Here is a 13058-nt window from a genome sequence, read left to right on the forward strand (position 1 = left end):
GGAGGGGGGGCCTGGTGTGGTGGTTTCTAAGGATTTGCTTTGAATCTACTTCTAATTCCATTAGCGCTCAGTAGAGAGCCAATGCAAATACAATTAAGGACAGCACACTGTGCAGGCACAAATATGCTTCGTTGTCGTCGTCTGGCTGAAACTAAAAGTGGGATCTCCAGGGCCCTCTCCTTTAAATAAGTGGGTTTTGTTTTTCTTCTCAGCCAAGTGGCTCATAAATGCAACAGACCAGCAAGGGAAGTTAATTTTTTAAAGGTGTATATTTAATTTGTTTAGTGCTATTTAGTGCAAGGAAGATATAGTTAAAGTCCGTAAGTAAAAGGTAAAGGCTACTGTGTCAGACTAGATTAAAAGGAAGATGATGGAAAGATTAGTATCGGTGCCATCCTCGGGGACCGTCTTCTGATAAGAACAGGATGAGACAAGAAGGGAAGAAAGCCCCTGGTCGGCCGGATCAGCTAGGAGTGCTCTGAGCCTCAGCTGAGGTGGCTTCAGTGGGAATTGTATTCTCCTCATTATCTTGGCTCAGCATGTCAGTGATGTCATCACGGCTGAGGAGACCTTTCTTTCCCCTTCGGCCTGTACTTCCTGGTCTGGGCCCTAGGAAGGAGGAGTCCCCATTTAGCCCCAAGCGGAAGGCAGGCTCCGGGTGGACGGGCTCTGCCCTCCCCTTGCCAGCACTGGGTCAGGGGAAGCCTCTGCCCCCAGCCTAACTGAGAAGTAAAGTATAGGGGAAAGCAGTGTTCATGATTTGCTTATAGACCAGTCATGATCTGTCTCCCCTGACCGTCTTTGCACTAGTCAAGTCATATGACAAATTTTCTTTCAGTTTGAGCTATTTTGAGTTGAATTTTTTGCCACTTGTAGCCAAAACATTTCTAACAGGTATATTTAAACAAATCAGAATATGAAGCCAAAATCAGTGTTTCTTTAAGACATGGATCTAGAGGAGAACCAAGATGGCGGCATAGGTTAACGCCGGAGTTTGCTGCTTTGAACAACTACTTCAAAAGTGAAACCAAAAAACGGAAGGGACATCACCCAGAACCACAGGAACGCTGGCTGAGTGGAAGTCCTACAACTAGGAGGAAAGAGAAACGCATACGGACACTCAGAGGAGGCGCAGTGCTGAAGTCAAATTCTGAGGTGCGGAGTGCGCCGAGCGGGCTGGCGGCGGAGGGCGCGGTTGGCGTTTTCAATCGGGAGGGAGTCGCAGACTCTGAGCTCCAGATCCGGGCGAGTCTTTAGGGACCCAGACTCGAGTGGGAGAAGCGGGGCTGTCTGGCTTCGGTCAGAGCGAGTGCAGCTTTCTCTCTGAGCTTTGCAGCGGGTGCTGGGACTCAGAGAGGCAGAGCCCCTGGGGACAGGACTGAGAGCCGCCATAACTGCTCTCTCCAGCCCACCCTGTTGATCCTGTGCGACCCGCCCCGCCCAAGCCCTGCACACAGGCATTTGCCAGATAGCCTCAGGCAAAGGCTAGATTAGCACCTCCCTAGAGGACAGAAGTTCTCTCACCGCAGACACAGCTGATTCTCATAGCCACTTGGCCTGGAGGTCAAACCCTCCCTGGAATTAGCTACAACAATCAAGATTTAACTATAAGACTGCGAACAAAGACCACTAGGGGGTGCACCAAGGAAGCATAACAAAATGCGGAGACAAAGAAACAGGACAAAATTGTCAATGGAAGATATAGAGTTCAGAACCACACTTTTAAGGTCTCTCAAGAACTGTTTAGAAGCCGCCGATAAACTTAATGAGATCTACAAGAAAACTAATGAGACCCTCGATCTTATATTGGGGAACCAACTAGAAATTAAGCATACACGGACTGAAATAACGAATATTATACAGACTCCCGACAGCAGACCAGAGGAGCGCAAGAATCAAGTCAATGATTTGAAATGCGAGGAAGCAAAAAACACCCAACCGGAAAAGCAAAATGAAAAAAGAATCCAAAAATGCAAGGATAGTGTAAGGAGCCTCTGGGACAGCTTCAAGCGTACCAACATCAGAATTATAGGGGTGCCAGAAGATGAGAGAGAGCAAGATATTGAAAACCTATTTGAAGAAATCATGACAGAAAACTTCCCCCACCTGGTGAAAGAAATGGACTTACAGGTCCAAGAAGCGCGGAGAACCCCAAACAAAAGGAATCCAAAGAGGACCACACCAAGACACATCATAATTAAAATGCCAAGAGCAAAAGATAAAGAGAGAATCTTAAAAACAGCAAGAGAAAGAAACTCAGTTACCTACAAGGGAATACCCATACGACTGTTTCTCAACAGAAACTTTGCAGGCCAGAAGGGAGTGGCAAGAAATATTCAAAGTGATGAATACCAAGAACCTACAACCAAGATTACTTTATCCAGCAAAGCTATCATTCAGAATTGAAGGTCAGATAAAGAGCTTCACAGATAAGGAAAAGCTAAAGGAGTTCATCACCACCAAACCAGGATTATATGAAATGCTGAAAGGTATCCTTTAAGAAGAGGAAGAGGAAGAAAAAGGTAAAGATACAAATTATGAACAACAAATATGCATCTATCAACAAGTGAATCTAAGAATCAAGTGAATAAATAATCTGATGAGCAGAATGAACTGTTGATTATAATAGAATCAGGGACATAGAAAGGGAATGGACTGACTATTCCTGGGGGGGAAAGGGGTGTGGGAGATGCGGGAAGAGACTGGACAAAAATCGTGCACCTATGGATGAGGACAGTGGGTGGAGAGTGAGGGCAGAGGGTGGGGCGGGAACTGGGAGGAGGGGAGTTATGGGGGCAAAAAAAAAGAGGAACAAATGTAATAATCTGAACAATAAAGATTTAATTAAAAAACAAAACAAAACAAAAAAAAAGACATGGATCTAGTCTGGCCAGTGTAGCTCAGTGGTTGAGCTTTGACCTATGAATCAGGAGGTCAGGGCACATGCCCAGGTTTCGGACTCGATCCCCAGTTTGGATGGAGGTGCAGGAGGCAGCAGATCCATGATTCTCTCTTATCACTGATGTTTCTATCTCTCCTTCTCCCTTCCTCTCTGAAGTCAATAGAAGTAGTGAGTCTTTAAAAAACAAACAATGGAATATAGTTTAAGAAACTATCTCTATGGTGGTAGGTGGATGAGTGAGAAGAGGTGAGAAGGGTGAAGTATTTACTTGTGAAGGTCAGGGTGTCTGAGGAAAGGAAAGCGCTCAGGTGTGAGAGCACAGCCTATTCAGGGAACTGGTGTTATTTTGGGAGAAAATGAATGCATCCCTTGCAGAACCTTTGTGAGTGTCTGTCAGAAGGTGTTGGTCGTCGGGAGCCAGAGCCCCTGAGCTGGGAATTTGATTTGGAAGCGCTCAGGCAGTAGGTGGGACTTGATGCTTTGGTGGTGTTGAGAGTCCCCGGGGAGAGCTGACAAAACGTGGGGGAAGGCGCTTTCAGGGCTCCCAGAACAAACTGACCCTGAGAGCCGACTGAGAGGATATCCCGGAAGGGCAGGCCGTGCTCATCTAGCCGGGGAGGGTTCGGGACGGACACTGGTCAGTGGAATGTAAAGTCCCAACTAGGTGTTGCCAAGGTATCCCAGGTAGCTGCTTGGATGTGGCACTTAGGGAGGTACCATGGGTCTTCTCAAAAGCAATTATTTGAATGAAGGGAGTGGAGGCCCAGCTGTAGTCACCTGGGGAAAGGGGGAGGTGAGAAGGTGATGTATGGAGTTAGACCACGTAACCAAGGAGCTCAGCTGCAATTCCATTAGGAACGTTTTGTATGGAAGCAGCACTGAAATGTGTATAGAGGTGTATGATGTAGGAGGCAATGACCCAGGAAGGTGGGTGCAGGGAGCGAGGGATTACCTTTTTTGGATGGAGTAGGAAGGGGCTCTGCTTCTTCACAGCCTAGAGGAGTTTGGCAGTGAGTAAGGGGCGCTTCATCTTTTACGGGCAGATGGAAGGATGGGTGCACCTATTTGGCGGAAGGTGGTGATGGGTGATGGATGGTGTGGGTGGGCACACCGGAAGGTGTTCCCTTCACTGCCACTGTTTTCTTTCAAATGCGAGGGGCAAAAATGGTCATCAGCTGAGACTGGGTTTGGGATAGATGGGAGAACTGCTTTATTTCCCTTTTGCTTTCCAGTTCTATGTTTGACCAGGTCTACAATATTTTGGAAACATTGCTCAGCAGTTAGAAACCTTGCCACGTGGTGTCAGTAGAGCTGACGGTATGTATAATGGAGTTTAGTCTGATAATACATATATCATCCCACGTGCTTAGATGCACTTAATATTAAAGGCAGCTTTGGTTTTATCAACCAATAGATATTTTTATTTTTTTAATATATTTTTATTGATTTCAGAAAAGAAGGAAGAAAGAAATAGAAACATCAATGATGAGAGAGAATCATTGATTGGCTGCCTCCTGCATGCCCCCCACTGGGGATTGAGCCCGCAACCAGGGCATGTGCCCTTGACTGGAATCAAACCCAGGACCCTTCAGTCCGCAGGCCGATGCTCTATCCACTGAGCCAAACCAGCCAGAGCAATAGATATTTTTAGTATCTACTATATACTAGGCATTTTGATAGGTGCTATGAAAATACTAAGGAGTACTAAGACGTTACAGAATAAATTTGTTTACTGTGAAATTCTATAATTCTGTATTCTATGCCAAACTCTAAAAATCAGAGCACTAGGTTCCTTTCACAAATTATCTATGCCACTTGGTAATGTAAGGGAACTTTTGGGCCTCAGAATTTATATAACAGAAGTGTGGACTAGAGAAGCACTAAGATGCTGTAAGTAGTAAAAACAAACAATTGATACTTGATATAGATAATAAGACCTATTAAGACAGTAACAGATACTTGATGTAGACAACAGGAGCTACAACAGTAAGAAGGGGGAAAGGTTACAAATGCGTTTGCTCTTTACCTACTTGCATAACTACACAAAATGTGCAAAGGTAGGGCTGTTTACAGTTCCCCAGGAGTTTATGGTCTATGTAATACAATGAGTCTTACTGCTGAGAACTTTGAAATGCTGATAGAACTCTATCAGATATTTATGATGAAATAGAGCATTCTGGACCAAAAAAAAGGGGGGGGGTAAAAGCAGGGTTTCTTTTTTAAAAAGTAGATAAAACTGAAACATTCATTTGTATATAAGGATAAGAAGGTTGTATACATTCATGTTTTAAGCAGTTAATGAGTAAAAGTTAGTATATGGCAGGTACTTATTTTGTGGTGGGTAAAATATACTTACGTCAAATTCTCATGTTTTTATATAATGTGTTTTATCCCGAAGATATTTTTAGGAAATATCCTTAACTGCTCCCAGGAGTAGATGGAGAGAAGGAGTCATTTGACAGTTTCCAGATGGCCATTAAGAAGATAATAAATTTTCTTTAAGTTCCTGATTACTAACTAACACTATGAATTTTGTTGTATCTCCTCTCCGGACAAATGTGATTGAGTATGAATCGGCTGCAGCCCAGATTTAACTTTATTAAAACAGATGGTACAAAAGACGAAGAAAAGTCTTTTACCATCCCCTACGGGCAAGGCTCAAACGTATTTATCCTCATTCAAGGGCCATTTCTCTCCGTTTTGGCCTGACTTCTGGGAGCCCAGAACTCTTAAAAGATGTTTTCTTAAAAATAGTGAGCGCTTTTCTTGTCTGTCCCAGTATTCTTGGCTGAGCTTCCTAGATCCTGGCTGCTTTTACTCATTAATATTCAGCTTGATCCATAGTGACTGAGAAGGCAGCAAAGGGCTGGAAGTTAGTGCAATGAAAGGTCCTGGGAGGCTTTCTGAGGAAAGATGCAAATGTCCCCAGGAATCCTGTACCCAAGTTTCATTTTCTCAAATCCATTCAATGCTGAAGGCTTTCAACTGATTTAAATAGAAAGGTTTTTTTTCTCTCTATTCCTTTTGATGTAGATCCAATTGGGATTTAACTTTTCTGCCTCCTTTACAGTAAGTATGCTTTTCTTGTTGAAAATAAAGAATCAGGTTAAGATAAGCGTAACACATTTCTTAGCTGAAACATATTTACACAGACTGACGAATATTAAGTTGTTGACGAATTGCTGTCAGCAGTGTGGCTGAGATGAATCTGATTGTAAAAACGGAAAGTGTAGAATCTCAGAATCAGTTGTTTCCCTTTCAACATAATGAAAAAATACATTTAGCTGTTTACCCAAGGGTATAATTATTTCTTTCAAAGATGGTTTTGCAAAGAATAATCAACATATGCTGTTTATAAGGTTTTACAGTGTAGAATTTTTTAATAGAAATGTTGGGTTATTTATTTTCAGGAGAAACTGATGGCATTCTACTGAAGAAAATATGAGAAATACATAATTAAAGAGTATGGTCATTATTTCTCCAAACTGTCCTTGTTATTAAGCCTGTTTTCATGGAAATGCACTTCTACCTGTTTGCTTATTAAGATTTGACACTTCATATTAGGTTAGAAGGCAATGCTGTTACCACAAATGCTTTTGTAACAATTGCCTCAACATCTAAATCTGTGATCATGCTGCCAGGGAAGATAACTGTGCTCTTCATTACAATTTTGCCAGTGCCTCTCAGAGGCTGGCGTGGGGTGGCCGGAAGTGGTTGAGCTCCCTAATGACGTGTCTAATGTTTTCTTCTCAAACCTGTCAGTGTTTGCTAAAATGTTGACTTTATTTAAAAGATGAAATGGCTATGATTTCTGTGATTTTCAAAGCCTCCCCAATATCGTTAATGTATAAGAATACAGTTGATATTTGTGAATTTTTTTTTCCTCTCCAGACACATTATGGCTTATTTGGCATTCTCAGGGCAAGCAAAGCACACATCTAGAGAGGAAATTTGGGAAAATGGACTAAACGGGCTAGGAAAAGCCCAAATAGCTCCACAGGGGCAGAGAGGGAATATTTATTACATAAACTTAAATTGCCAAGACTGGAGAGTAGGAGATGGAGCCAGAAATAGGGCCGCTCCACTGATTTCTGCGCTCTCTCACTCTCCCCCCCCCCACCCCCCGCCTCTCTCCCTCTCTCCCTCTCTCTGATGGGTGAGGCTTTGGAGATTGGAAGGCGTGCACTCAGCACCTGGCTGCCCCCTTTCCTACCAGGGCTGTGGAGTGTGGAAAGAGGAATGTTATACTCGAGGTCCCTTTCCTGCCTGGGTCACAGAGAAGAGAAGCTGATGCTGAGACCTTAGAGGGCAGCTTGTTGGAGAAAAGGACCTGGTTCACCACTTTAATGTGCCCTCAATTCCAAGGGAGCTGGGAAGGTGTTTTTAATTTTTAACACGTAGTTAAAGCCTTGGCTTCACAGGTATGTCTATAGGGGTGGGCAAACTTTTTGACTCGAGGGCCACAATGGGTTCTTAAACTGGACCGGAGGGCCGGAACAAAAGCATGGATGGAGTGTTTGTGTGAACTAATATAAATTCAAAGTAAACATCATTACATAAAAGGGTACGGTCTGGTTTTTGTTTTTTTTTAGTTTTATTCATTTCAAACGGATGCGGGCTGTAGTTTGCCCATGGCTGGTAGGTCAGGATCAACCCTTTTACAGAGTCAACTGTGAGAAACTGATTTTCACTGTTTGGGGATTTTGCCTTAAGAGGGAGGAGATTCCTGCATTAATATCCTACCTAAAAGAGTTGGTTCTGAACAATGAGTACAAGTCTTTATAATAAATCAAGTGGACTGATCAGGCCAAGACTGTATGGTTGCTTCCAGATGTTTCTTTCTCAGATCAACATTGATTTGCTGGCTAAGAAGTCAAATGGAATAACTTGGATACCCCAGGGCCAGGGATCATTTGATCCATTAAAAGCAGACAAGGGATTGAAAATCAGGGACCACCAGTGCCTCTGTGAATTCTTCATTAATTCACTCAATCCTCCCAACAACCCCATAACGTAAGCAATACAATAAAATTCTCCCTTTCCTCTATTTACACAATTTGAAGGCAACAGTTACTATTTTCTTAACTAGGAGTGGTGACAGATGGTACCCTCACCTTGTTGCTGTTTGTTTTTTTAATGGTTCAAAGTATTTCTCTAGTAGGCATGGGGGGGGTTGGGGGGGAATGTCCCTCAGCCCGGCCTGCAGCCTCTCACAATCCAGGACCCCTCAAGGGATGTCCGACTGCCAGTTTAGGCCCAATCCCAAACTGACAGTCAGACGTCCCTCTCATAATCCGGGACCACTGGCTCGTAACCGCTCACCTGCCTGCCTGATGGCCCCTAACTACTCTGTCTGCCTGCCTGATCACTCCTAACCTCTCGCCTGCCTGCTTGATGGCCCCTAACCACTCACCTGCATGCCTGATGGCCCCTAACCACTCGCCTGCCTGCCTGATCACCCCTAACTACTCTGCCTGCCTGCCTGATCACCCCTAACCGCTCGCCTGCCTGCCTGATGGACCCTAACCACTCGCCTGCCTGCCTGATCGCCCCTAACAACTCGCCTGCCTGCCTGATCACCCTAACCACTCTGCCTCCCTACCTGATCGCCCCTAACCACCTCTGCCTCAGCCCCCACCACCACAGCTTTATCCGGAAGGACGACCAAAGGACAACTGGAATAATGTCCAGAAAGTCGTTCGTCTGTCTGGTCTAATTAGCATATTATGCTTTTATTATTATAGATTAGTAAGCAGCAGCTTGACCTCTTTTCTGGAACTAGTATAGCATTTAGCTTTTTGGGTAAGTCATATTCTATCATTACGGTACCAGCTCCTTTGTAAAGTTTGGTTGGTACCCCTTGCTCTTTTCCAAAACAGTCTACTGATGTTATTGGCGAATATAACATTTTGCTAATATTAAGTTTTTTGGGGGGAGGGCATGAGTGTCTTTCATTAACTCTCTCTACTCTGTTGCTTTCCTTGTGACCTTCTCAGATGTTGGGCTTGTTGATGAATTGTTTGAGATCATTTAGGTCATGAGACACTTTCTTCTATCTTCAAAAGAACCCAGGTTTTTGCCTCAGTTCTAAGCCTGTGGTGATAATTTCCTTTGTGCAGATTTTCTTTCAAGCTCTTCTTTCTTTTCACCTAAATCTGAAGGATTCTTTTCTTTGCATCTTAAATGTCATCTCATTTTCTTTCTTGGCAGGTACTAAGGTGTATCTTGTTTTCTGTTTTGTTGTATGTTGTTTTTTTTCTTTTAAAATACAGTTTAAAAACTTGACGACTAGGTTATGGTTAGGTTTTGTTTGTTTGGGTGGCTTTAACTGGAGATCCAGCCCACAACCCAGGGATGTGCCCTTGACCGGAATCAAACCTGGGACCCTTCAGTCCACAGGCTGATGCTCCATCCACTGACCCAAACCAGCTAGGGCTAGAGATTGTTTTTAAAGACATTTTCCCAGCCTTTCTTGAAGCTAGGGTAGCCAAGTAACTCAGTTCTTGTTAACAAGACACAAGTCTTCTGGGAGGGCCATGGGTGAGGGTCTTTGGGAAAAAGAAAAATAAACCTTAGAAGATAAAAGGAGAAAACAAAATGACAGAAGTTCTCTCTTGTTGCCCGGCCTCTTCCCTCCCCCACAATTCCCACCTTTACAGTGTCCTGTAAAGAAATAATGTATGAAGTTGCAGGAGCTCCTAGAATTATTTTGTTCTTAGCTCTGGGTTGCTAAGAACAAAAAAGCTCATATGAGCTAGTATCCCTAATCATATAATTCACTAAAGACTTATAATACCCAGAATATAAAGAACTCCTACCACTCCTGAAAAAAGTCATCAACCCAATTAAAATGGGCATAAGGCTTGAACAGATCTTCCCCTAAAGGAGAAATACATATGGCCAATGTAAAAAAAAAAAAAGAAGAAGAAGAAGAAGAAGAAGAAGAAGAAAACAAAAGAAGGAGTACAGTGGCATTTTAGAAAATATAGTCTGGCAACAATGTAGAGAGTAGAATAGAAGTGGGGAGGGAGGTAGTAATTAGAGGGGCAGTGGAAGAGGAGGCCAAGCACAAGGAGATAAGGGCTTGTAGGTCACAGAGGAAAAATGATGATAAAAAGGAAACTCAAGAGTTCAAAGAAAGACACTAATTAAAGGGTAATCTTCCTCAAAGTATTTTTCTCTCAGATTCTTTTAAGTATTGGCTCTGCTTCATAAGCATACGCATCAAACACTTAGGTTATTTTCAAAAGGCTGAAGGACAGGGCAGGAATAGGTAAACTTAAAATTTTAGGTAGAAGACACCTCAAAGATGAAAACAAATCAATCCAAAACAAAAGCTAATAAGATGATTTTTTTAACAAATTAATAGCAGCTACCTTTTATTGAGGGCTTATTTTGTATCAAGTACTATGCTGGCATTCTGCAGACATCGTCTTTACTCCTCAAAATTCTCAAGAGGTAGATATTTTTAAATGGGGAAACTGAGTCTCAATGAATTAATTAATTAACTTGAGTAAGGGCACATCTTTAAAACTGGTAGAGTCAATATTCAAACCCATCTCATTTACATATGTTGATAAACTATATGTATTACATAAGATGGAGATACACCTCTATTAGCACCTAGACAACCCCAGGCACACAGTCTGCCCTAAATAAACATATCTCAGTCATGAAAATTGTGGTATAATTAGGCACCATTTTAACACAACCAGAGAATTTTCACCTTCAACTAGGATCAAACCTATCTGTCAAGTTTCTACGTTATCAGTTATTTAAAAGAGGAAATCATAGAACAAGAAGACAGCAAAAAATTTCCCTGAAAACACTTATTTTCATACTGTAATATTCAATAAAAAGCAATTCCTCCCAAAGTATCAGATGCCAGTTTAAAAATCCATCTGTATTTTAAAAGCTGAAAAATATGTAACACAAATAAAACAATGTGTTCAAAAAGGAGACAGAGACCTTGCTGTGTTATTTTTTCAAAATCTGATTTTAATTTGGAGGCGCAGGGACTATGAGATAAGAAACAGGTGATAAGAGATAAAACAGAGATTACTTTTTAAATTAAAAATTAACTTAAAATTAATATTCAGAGATTACTCTGTATAGGCACAGACTTAAGGAAGTTTACATACAACTCCTTCCATCTAATTAGCTGATTTACATGGGTTCTCACTCTGCATACAAAGTGAATAGCTTTGAACCTGCCCATCTGCAGGCCCCAGGCCTGATGGGAAATCCTGGGACAACTGTGGCCTGTCACCGAGGCACTATGATGTATGGGCCCTCAGAACCATAAAGGACAAAAGAAATGTTTCAAGGTCACATCTTACTATGTGGTTCTAGTCTAGTAACTTCTCTTTTTGGTGTCATTTTATGATTTGGTGATAAGGTAGTCGTGATATACAACGGCCCATCCAGTAAGGTTCACAACATCAGCATGATTTAGCAGCAATCTGCCCCAAGTTTATCCATCAAAGCATTCCTCAGAGGCCACAGGCAGCCTAGGCCCCCCCGACTCTGCTCTGGCCCTGGCCGGCCCCTCTCCCTCCTCTACCCGCCCCTCTGCCGGAAGTCTCTCCTACCATGCATCTTCCTGATACTTCCGCACCTCCTCCAGCTTTGCGCACAAGCCACCTTCTTCAATGAAGCCTGCGCAGTCCAAATAAGAGTATAACCCCTCTCTTGCCTTGATTTCCATTACCCTCACTTATTGTTTCCACAGAACTTACCACCTGATGACCTGCTCTGTATAATATCTCCCTGTTGGTGTTACGTTTATTGTTTGCCCTGTGCTACAATGCAAACTTTCCCAAGGTGGGAATTTTGGCCTTTTTTGTTCACTGAGGTACCTCTGGAATTTCCTCCAGCATAAAATAAGTGTTCACTATAAATAACAGGTATCCCTCACTTTTCAAAAGTTCCATGTTATGCCACTTCACTTTTACAAAAGACCTACATTAGTACCTGTTTTTGCTAACTGAAAGAAATCCAAAGAGGATTTTCCCTTTTGCAAAAATAGCTTTCCAGGTTTGTTTTGCAGGGACCCATTATAGAGGCACTAGAGGCCCGGTGCATGAAAATTCATGCACTCAGGAGGCGGGGGGGGGGGGGGGGGGTGTCTCAGCCCAGCCTGCAACCTCTCGCGGTCTGGGACCCCTTGGGGGATGTCCACCTGCTGGCTTAGGCCCGCTCCCTGGGGGATCAGGCCTAAGCTAGCAGTCAGACATCCCTCTGGCAGCCTGGGAGCCCTCAGGGAATGTCCACCTGCCAGCTTTGGCCTACGCCCCAGAGAGTAGGCCTAAGCTGCAGCCAAACATCCTTAGCACTGCAGAGGAGGCACAAGAGGCTCCCGCCACTGCCGCTGCTCTCGCAGCCATCAGCCCGGCTTGTGGCTGAGTGGAGCTCCCCCTCTGGGAGTGCACTGACCACCAGGGGGCAGCTCCTGCATTGAGCGTCTGCCCCCTGTTGGTCAGTGCGTGTCATAGCAATCGGTCGTTTCCCTGTTAGTTGCATATTACCCTTTTATTATATAGGATGAACACCCCAAGCTGTGAGAGAGGCACTGCTTTTACGATATGCTAGTGTTATTTTAGGGCTATGTTATTTGGTAGGATTTCATAGGTTATTGGGGGTGGGGGGGCAGGCAGAAGGGGGCCAAGGGATGCTCTACTTTTGGAAAGCAGGGGAAAACTGTACTTAAATTTTTTAAAAATGAATAAAATAGAGTATGGTATAACCTGAGCAAAAAGGTAACCCTAGTTGCCAGATTTCTTTGCATCCTTTCGGGTTAGGGAAAATTTTAGATATGAGCAGTGACCACAGAATCTTAGCAAAGTTCCCACTTCCTTTTGTCAGACATTTATAGGAACCAAAATCCCTTCCCTGTGACTCTTACTCAGGCATCTTCCAACTCAGCCAGTCCAGGAACATCTAAACGTTCTTAACATACCACACAAATCCCTTGTTATACCGGTTTTCAACAGGGAATTATAAGAAAGTCAACTACACAAATATTTTAAGCCCCTAACTCCAAATAATCTGTTGTAAGAATCAGAAATAGTATATTGAAAAGACTCAGCATAGAACAGATTGTTGAATTAAAAAATTATCATCAATATTTCATAGAATTGGGGTAGGAAAAAAATTG

The 13058-nt window shown here is 43.1% G+C and overlaps 1 protein-coding gene and 1 long non-coding RNA gene across 3 annotated transcripts in view; both read right to left on the reverse strand.

Moving 5' to 3' along the window:
- Positions 1-13058, reverse strand: part of NHSL1 (NHS like 1) — a 215462-nt gene that overhangs the window by 161479 nt on the left and 40925 nt on the right. The window lies entirely within an intron of this gene.
- On the reverse strand, positions 251-4378 carry LOC118659916. Its single transcript, XR_004968745.1, has 2 exons — positions 3855-4378; positions 251-609 (listed from the first exon to the last, which is right to left on the reverse strand). It is a non-coding gene; the product is annotated as an uncharacterized LOC118659916 (long non-coding RNA).

Source organism: Myotis myotis, unplaced genomic scaffold (assembly GCF_014108235.1).
Source record: "Myotis myotis isolate mMyoMyo1 unplaced genomic scaffold, mMyoMyo1.p scaffold_m19_p_7, whole genome shotgun sequence".
NCBI classification, from domain to species: domain Eukaryota; kingdom Metazoa; phylum Chordata; class Mammalia; order Chiroptera; family Vespertilionidae; genus Myotis; species Myotis myotis.